Source organism: Panthera pardus, unplaced genomic scaffold (assembly GCF_024362965.1).
Source record: "Panthera pardus isolate Hobbes unplaced genomic scaffold, ASM2436296v1 HiC_scaffold_124, whole genome shotgun sequence".
NCBI classification, from domain to species: Eukaryota; Metazoa; Chordata; class Mammalia; order Carnivora; family Felidae; genus Panthera; species Panthera pardus.
In genome coordinates, this window is record NW_026526682.1 from 114,357 (window position 1) to 123,502 (window position 9,146).

Below are 9,146 nucleotides of genomic sequence, written 5' to 3' on the forward strand. Positions count from 1 at the left end.
AGGTGGAAGGATTTGTGCTGGTCTTCTGGAGGATGTGCCTGGAGGTTGCAGTTGGGCAGGGCTTGGTGTAATGCCTCTGTTCTCCACTTGGTGGTGCTGCTTAGCTTACTGGAGTGGATCCCTGTGTTTGAGTGCAAGTGGGTGTACAGGCAGGGTGTATGCAGGGATGAAAATGCCCCCACCCAGCTCCCTAGTCTCTAGCATAGGAACTTTGCACTCTCATAGACCTGTGATCAAGCACCCCTCCTCTGTCTCAGGCCTCCGTCCATTCCAAGCTGTCCACCTGCCAGATGGTACCTCTCTCCAGAGTTTTATCTCAGATAGGTGTGTCTTCAAAACCCCACACTTCTGGGACCCCCACAGCTTGGTCCTGTGCTGATTCCCTGGGGGAGGGTCTTGCTGAGCAATGGCCAGGTACCAGCCTGCCCCAGAAATGTTTGCACAATTGTGCAGTGGCAAAGGTTCAGAGTTTATGGCAATCACAACACATACCTGGTGCCAGGTCTCACTGGACTCGCATCTTTGTCCTGATACCAGCAAACATGGCTACTCTCTGGGGTTTACTGACACCTTTGCCCCCAGGGAAGCCATATGGCCTCTACCAAATGCACTCCAAGCAGGAGAACCACTTATTCCAATGTCGCACATGGACTCCTGAGACCATGATGCCTGCTCCTGGGGTTTCACCAAAGCACCTGAGCTGTGAACCTTCAGATTCTGCACCCTACTGTTTATATACTGATGCTATTGAAACCCTCTCCTTTCTCCCCCACAATGGTTTTGGGAAACAGATTTCTTGTCCAGTCCCCTGCAAATGTTTTCACTCTTTCTCTCTTTTTTTCTAGCTACTTTTGGGGGAACTGCTTTTCTTTCATGACCTTGATGTACCACCTGCCCCGTTCTCTTTCTCTCTGTTCTCCCTCCACAAAAAGGGCTCCCTACCCTCACAGCTCTGTGGCTTTTCTCTCCCCCAATTCACCTCTCCACACCATGTACCTGCCAAGTTCTGTGGCTTAAGTTATGCAGAATGTTTCATTAATCCTCAGATCAGTTTCCTAGGTGTTCCAAATGGTTTGATGCTGATCTAGCTGTGTTTCAGTGACAAGACAAATTCAGGGTCCCCGAGCTGCTTTGCCATCTTAACTCCTACATCTATTACTCTTTAAAAGGATAAGACTTGTTGTTAATGATGAAGAGACTCATGGGGCACCTGGGTGGCTCATTCGGTTAAGCATCTGACTTTGGCTCATGTCATGATCTCACGGTCCGTGGGTTTGAGCCCCGTGTCGGGCTCTGTGCTGACAGCTCAGAACCTGGAGCCTATTTCGGATTCTGTGTCTCCCTCTCTTTCTCTGCCCCTACCCCACTCTCACTCTGTCTCTTTCTCTCTCTCTTAAAAATAAATACACATTAAAAAAATTTTTTTTAAATAATGAAGAGACTCATTGCTTACAAAATTTTCCACAGAGTATTCAAATTCATTTATTTGGGGCCTGAAACAATTCTATTTTAGTCCATTTGCTTCTTAATGAGTTTAAACAAGCTGCACTTCTTTAAAGCCAATAAAACATTAAAAAGTAAAAAAAAAAAAACCCTACTAGTTCTCCAAACCATTCAGCATTCTGGTCCCTAAGAAATGTTTACCACCAATGCAAACCTCTAAATGGAATACCATCAACTCATAAAAATTATGTGACTAAGCATATATACTAGCAGGGAAAATTTAAAAAAAATAACAAAAACCAATATAACCAATAAAGTATATTAAAATAAGAATATGAATAGTACTACTTTTATTGTGGAGTTTAAACTACAGGGAAAAATGCAAATCCTATAATCCATACAAGAATCCATCCAATATTTACTATAACTTATATAGTAGATAATGAATCTAACAGAGCTTGCTTGAAATATTTGGTGCCAACATTAGAAAGGCTCCATATATTCTAAATCTTTGGGTCACCCATTGTACAACACATCTTTGCTTTTCCTATATTTTCACAATCCCAGTCACTACCTACCAGACACAATCACTACCTTAGTGTTCAAACACACAAGTTCACACTTAGTGTTTACATCAGATGAGGGCAGGCCAACCGATCCAAATCTCCTTTAGCATCAGTTAACCATTGATAAGAACTATCAAGGTCAAGGGAACCTGGATGGCTTATGTGATTAAGCATGACTCTGGATCTCACCTCAGGTCATGGTCCCAGGGTCCTGGGATTGAGTCCCTCTTTGGGGCAGAGCCTGCTTGGGATTCTCTCCCTATCTCTCTACTCCTCCCCTGCTGTCTCTCTCTCAAAATAAATAAATAAACACTTAAAAATAAAATAATAATAATAATAAATAAAAGGGAGGCAGATTGAAGAACTGTCAGCCTGCACTATTGCCATAGCACTGCTACAGACTTACTAATAAGCATCTTTCTTTCCCCTCTATGTAATTCTTTGTAAAGACACAAAATTGTTTTGTATTCATGTCCACTTATATCACTGTGTACTACAACAAAGCACCCTTCTCTTGAAGTATAAAATATGACCCACCTGAGTAGTGTTTAAGCATTTTTAAGCATAACTTTAAAACTTTTCTTAACAAAATATTCCATCCTCCTGAAAATAAAAGGACTACTTTTATGAAGCTTTGGCATAACAGATAATAAAACTTCCAGTGGGTCCAGGGGATGTGGACACTGACTGGATCACAGAAGCATGGCAGCTACTTTCCTATCTAATCAACACCTCCAAAGGATGGTGTCCCTTGGAAACGGGGAAGACATACACTTTCCCTTGCCCCCACCCATAGTGGAGATGTCAAAGGGTAACAATTCTCCAGAATGGTCAGCGTCCTCTTACAGCATTCAATAACTATCATTATTTATTCTTATAATTTGGATGTAATAATATCTTGCTTTACTAACTACCATTTGTCAACTGAGAAAAGAGGCAGAACTGAAGTAAAACAGAAGCATTTATTTAGGGTCTTATAATTGCAATTTGAAGCACAGATTCAGGTAGCAACCCAAATTGTGTCCCTTTAGGGAACAAAAGTTAAGGGCTCTTAAAGACAAAAGGAAATGCTTGTATACGTTTTTTACAAATAATTGTGATTGGTATTGCTGGCAGAAAACTAATCTCAGCTAAACAGAATTAAGACCATCACTGAGCAAAAGTCCATTAAGTTTGCAAGTTGCAGGTGTTTCTGAAGAATCCCTGGAGTATTCATAGTTTGGTTCTGTTCAAAGGTTCATGGTCCACCCACTGAGGACATTAATAAGGCCCACCTCCTTAATGGCCTCCTGGCTCCATTTTAAAATCCCTTGACATAAATCACCCCATTTTGTTTCATCTTTCATTTCAAATGATTAGAAGTCATATTTGCCACATATTTATAACTTCTAATATAAAAAAGACAGGATATTTTTATTAAACAATTTTTAAAGTTTATTTATTCTGAGAGAGAAAAAGAGAGCACAGGAAAGGTAGAGAGAGAATGATAGAGAGAGAATGCCAAGCAGGGTACACGCTGTCAGCATAGAGCCTGCACTGGGCTCAAACTCATGAACTCAGAGATAATGACCTCAGCCAAAACCAAGAGTCAGACACTTAACTGACTGAGCCACCCAGGTGCCCCAAAACTTAGAATGTGTTTTCAGTCACTAAAATTGTATCCTATAGCTTTCAGGTCACAAGCAATACTTGTTTCTTCCTAATGGTCCCTTAATGCTAAATTTTATTAACATTAGATTATTACTTATAATGCAAAAGCAGGGATGAACAGAGTAGTATAATTTTCTATTTCCTTTATCTCTTCTTTTATTGCCAATAAATTTGTATTTAGAAACCCAGTTACTATATTACCATTGCTATTTCAAAATCAGTTGACAAAAATAGAAATAGATGTTCTCTCCACACAAGTTCTATCAAAGTATCATTCTATCTTCACCATTGATTAAATCATGCTTCAATCAAAATAACTAATTTCAACTAACCAAAACTGTTAGTAATTTTCTACCTTAAATTCAACTAGTGTTAGTTACCAGTATAAAGCCTAGACACCCAAGTTGGCTCTTTAAAATAACGATAAACAAGATGGCTAACTGACACATGAAAATATGCTCAACATCACTCATCATCAGGGAAATACAAATCAAAACCACAATGAGATACCACCTCACACCTGTCAGAATGGTTAACATTAACAGCTCAGGCATCAACAGATGTTGGTGAGGATGTGGAGAAAGAGAATCTCTTTTGTGCTGCTGGTGGGAATGCAAACTGGTACAGCCACTCTGGAAAATGGAAAAGAGGTTCCTCAAAAAATTAAAAATAGAACTACCCTACAACCCAGCAATTGCACTACTGGGTATTTATCCAAGGGATACAGGTGTGCCGGTTTGAATGGGCACATGCACCCCAATGTCGCTAGCAGCGCTAGTGACAATAGCCAAAGTATGGAAAGAGCCCAAATGTCCATCGACGGGTGAATGAATAAAGAAGATGTATATATATACAATGGAGTATTACTTGGCAATCAAAAACAATGAAATCTTGCCATTTGCAACTACATGGATGGAACTGGAGGGTATTATGCTAAGGGAAACAGAGAAAGAGAAATATCATATGGCTTGGAACTGGAGGGTATTGTGCTAAGCGAAATTATCCAGAGAAAGACAAATATATGACTTCACTCTTATGAGGAATTTAAGATACAAAACAGATGAACATAAGGGACAGGAAGCAAAAGTAATATAAAAACAGGGAGAGTGACAAAACCTAAGATACTCTTAAATACAGAGAACAAACAGATGCTTGCTGGAGGGGTTGTGGGAGGAGGGATGGTCTAAATGGTAAGGGGCATTAAGGAATCTACTCCTGAAATCATTGTAGCACCACATGCTAACTAACTTGGATGTAAATTAAACAATAAATAAATTAAAAAAAAGATTATTCCTGTTCAGATGACTCACCTAAAGAAAAATAAACAAATAAATAAAAATAAAAAATAATGGTAAACAAGTATTCCTAAAGACCTCAGTATACTAAGTGCCCATCCTACTGCCTGGCACACAGCAAGCACTGAGTAGATGGGTGTGGGTAGGCTGACAGAGAGCAAATGATGAATGGACAGAATCAGGTAAGCAGGTGAGGAGGAAGAAAAAGCAGAAGGAGGTGAGAAAGAAGACCCAAAGGGTCCTTAAATCCAAGAAGCATATGTAAAATGATACAGGTAGTAAGTATGGAGACATGCAGACGGGGCCAGTTAGGTCTAGCTAGTAAAGATATGAGAGGATATAGGAGTTCAGTCAGCCCTCTCAGACACTAAACCAGGAGAGACAAGTAGTGTGCTCCAAGAGTGTCTGCACTGTGTCAGCCAGCAGAGTTTGGCTGCTGTGCCCTCCAGGCCTGTTGGGCTCAGGCCAGTCTTTCCAACCTGTAGAACCCCCACAGTGGGCAGTGCCCACTGCCTGAAAATCTTTCTGAAATGGCACCTTTAAACTGACACAGTTACCCCCCACTTGGACTGGCTGCCTGATGGGGTCCCAGGCTTACCAGTAATCAAGGCTATCAGCTGTTACCAGAAGGTATCTCAATCCATTTCACACTGCCCTGAGAAGGCAGTCCATATTCCTCCAATTGTGTCATCAGGGGGAATATGCACATTTGTGCAGATTAGCACTTAGAATTAGGCAGTGGTCAGGTCCCCCAAGTAACTCGCTAATGGAACCTAGCCTCTCCCTACAGATGCCCTGGTTCAGATCCCAGACTCCCCTGACCTGTGCCACCCATGCATGTGTAGCATGTATTCTGTCAGCTGTCCTTTAGCTCTTGGGGCCCTCCAGGTCTGTTGGGCTGAAGCTGGTCCCCAAAACTTGCATATCATTGAGGGTGGACAGTGCTCCTTTCCTAAAAATCTTCCTGAGATGGCAGCTTTAAACTGGAGACTGTCAGTACCCACTTGGACTGGCTGCCTGATGGTGTCTTGGGCTTACCTACAGTAATCAAGTCTCCCTGGTATGCCTTAATAAAGGATGACCCAGCTAACTGGCTGGGCTGATGCTGGAAATGCAGTACAATTTCTTCCATCCCAGCCTTCAGAGGTAATATGCACATGTGTGGAGAGTAGAGCTTGCAGTCAGGCACACTCTTGGCCTTGCAAGAGCTGGATCCTGAGACCTGGCCTCTATAGACCCTTGCCTGTTCCAGATCCCTGCCAGCCCTAATGCCCAGTATACACTCCTTCAGCAGGTCTTGGACACTGGGGACCTCCAGGCCTGGGGAGTTGATGCCTGGCTCCAAATGACTGCAGGGTCTATAGGGTGGTGGAAGCCCAGCCACCCAAATCACTCAGGCAGCAGTTGTAAATTGGTGACAGTCAGTCCTGTTAAGGTTCCAGGTGTCTCTTATTGGAGGATTCACCAATAAGAGGATTCCTGCCTCACATTAAGAAGCCCACTATCCCCCAGCTCTGCCTACAGGGGAAATGGGCACATTTGTCCATCCTAGGGCTTGTGAATGGGCGTACCCCTTGTTCCCCCAAAGCTATCTCCTGTGACCTGTAATCTGCAGACTCTTTCCCTGTTCCAGCTCCCTGGCAACCCAGACCTGCATAAACCACTATGCTCTGTTCATGTTCCTTCAGGAGGTCTTGGTTAGATAAGGTGCTCCACTCCTGTGCATCCAGGGCCTGAATCCAAACACCTGCATAGTGGTGTAGTGGGAGCTCACCTCCCAAAAATTTTTCTGAGGCAGTGAAACTGCAAATTTGCCACAGTCAGTCCCCATTTGGACCTGCAGCCTGATCTGGTCCCAGGTGTCCCTGTATCAGGGCTCCCGGGTGTCAGTTATTAGAGCAAATAACAGCCAGCCACCCAGTCCTGATCCGAATAGTCACTGCTAAGGTGGAAGATGCTGAGCTTCCAGGTTAGAAAAGGGTTTCACAGGTCAAGCAGGCCTATGTCTGTGCCTCATTCACATACGAAGTTTGAGCCCTGTGGTCAGAAAAAAAAGTCATCTCCCAGCCCAAGTGATGTCCATGGCTACGTCTGCCTTCTCCCAGGCCACGCAAAAGGGACCAAGGCTTGAGTGCTCATCCAAGGCTTGTCACTAACTGGCCCTGTGGCTTTGGCTGGCCCCTCAGTCTCTGTGAGCCCACCACCCCTCATCTGTAGGAGGTGGCATTAGACTCAGGGGATCTCTGAGCGCCCAGCTGCCTTACCCCTCCCTCTCCTCATTAAGTGAGCTGGACATGAACTTCACAGGGGACTTCCCTGCACCGTGACCTCTCTGTCCTACAACAGGCTGTTTCTACATGTGCATGTTTCATGCTAGGCGCTTCTGTTCCTGGGAGTTCAAAGAAGCCATCATTTTGCTCCAAGTGAAATGGGGAGTGAACTGGTTCCCAAAGGGGGAGTGTGGGATCTGGACAGTGGCTCTGAGCAGGGCCATCATCACCCGAGGTGGTGGGGAAGCTTTCACTCTAACCCAGTGGCACCAGAGGCTCCTCAGGACGGCAGCCTCTCCCCTCAGCTCATCCTCCTAACGGGCTGTCACTGAGCACCTGGCTCTGCGACCACCCAGCTCTCACTGCAGCTCAAGGAGCCACCAGCAGGGCCTGACAATGGACTCACCCTGTTGCATTTTTGTCTCTAGGTGAAGTCCCCGAGGGCTCTGCCAGGTACCCCAGTCTTGTGACCCTTGCCTTCCAGGAGTCACTCAAGAGGAGAAGCCTTCAGGCAGCAGGAAGGATGGGCCCGCCCCCTTGTTGTGCAGATCCCACCTGCTGAGGAGACCTGGGCCCCACTCCTCCACACCTGCTGGAGGGTCCAGGAGTCACAGGTGTGGCCTGGTGCAGGAGGGCGAAAGGCAGAGAGCCTCTCCTATAGTTAAGGACACCATCAGCCAGGGTGTGCTTGGTCCAGTCATGAGCAAAACATACATATGAATAGACACTTTTCCAAAGAAGACATCCAGAAGGCTAACAGACACATGAAAACATGCTCAACATCACTTATTATCAGGGAAATACAAATCAAAACCATGATGAGATATCACCTCACACCTGTCAGCATGGCTAAAATTAACAACACAAGAAACAACAGGTGTTGATGAGGATGCAGAGAAAGTGGAACCCTCTTGCACTGTTGGGAATGCAAACTGGTGCAGCCGCTCTGGAAAACAGTATGGAGGTTCCTCAAAAAGTTAAAAATAGAGATACCCTATGATCCAGAAAAATAGAGCTATACCTATGAACTATTAGGTATTTACCCAAAGAATATAAAATTACAGATTTGAAGGGGTATATGCACCCCAATATTTATGGCAGCATTATTAACAATAGCCAAACTATGGAGAGAGCCCAAATGTCCATCGACTGATGAATGGCTAAAGAAGATGTGGTGTGTGTGTGTGTGTGTGTGTGTGTGTGTGTGTGTGTATAATGTAGCCATCAAAAAGAATGAAATCTTGCCAATTGTAACAAAGTGGATGGAGCTAAGTGAAATAAATCAATAAGAAAAAGACAAATACCATATGATTTCAATCATATATGGAATTTAAGAAACAAAACAGGGAAACATGGGAAGCGGGGGAAGAGAAGAAAAAAAAACAAGCCACAAGAGACTCTTAACAATAGAGAACAAACAGGGTTGATAGAAGGAGGTGTGCGGGAGATGGGATAGATGGGTGACGGGTATAAAGGAGGGCACTTAGGATGAACACTGGGAGTCCCTTTTGCTGTATGATGTAACATATTCACAGGTCCTGGGATGAGACTGGGGACCTCCTAGGCAGGGGGCATCATTCTACCAACCACCACACTACCAACTCAGGTGACAACTAATGTTGGATGTCCCCTACCCCCAAATCTTTTTTTTCTAAGTTTTTTAAAAAAAATTCTTATTTATTTTTGAGAGAAACAGAGACAGCACGAGTGGAGAAGGGGCAGTAAGAGATGGAGACAGAGAATCCCAAGCAGGCTCCACACTGTCAGTATAGAGCCAGATGCTGGGCTCGAACTTACAAAACCGTGAGATCATGACCTGAGCCAAAATCAAAAGTCCAACACTTAACTAACTGAGCCAGCCAGGCGCCTTTTTCTAATTTCAGTAATTTAGTAAAAGTCAAATACACGTCAAGGCACAAGGG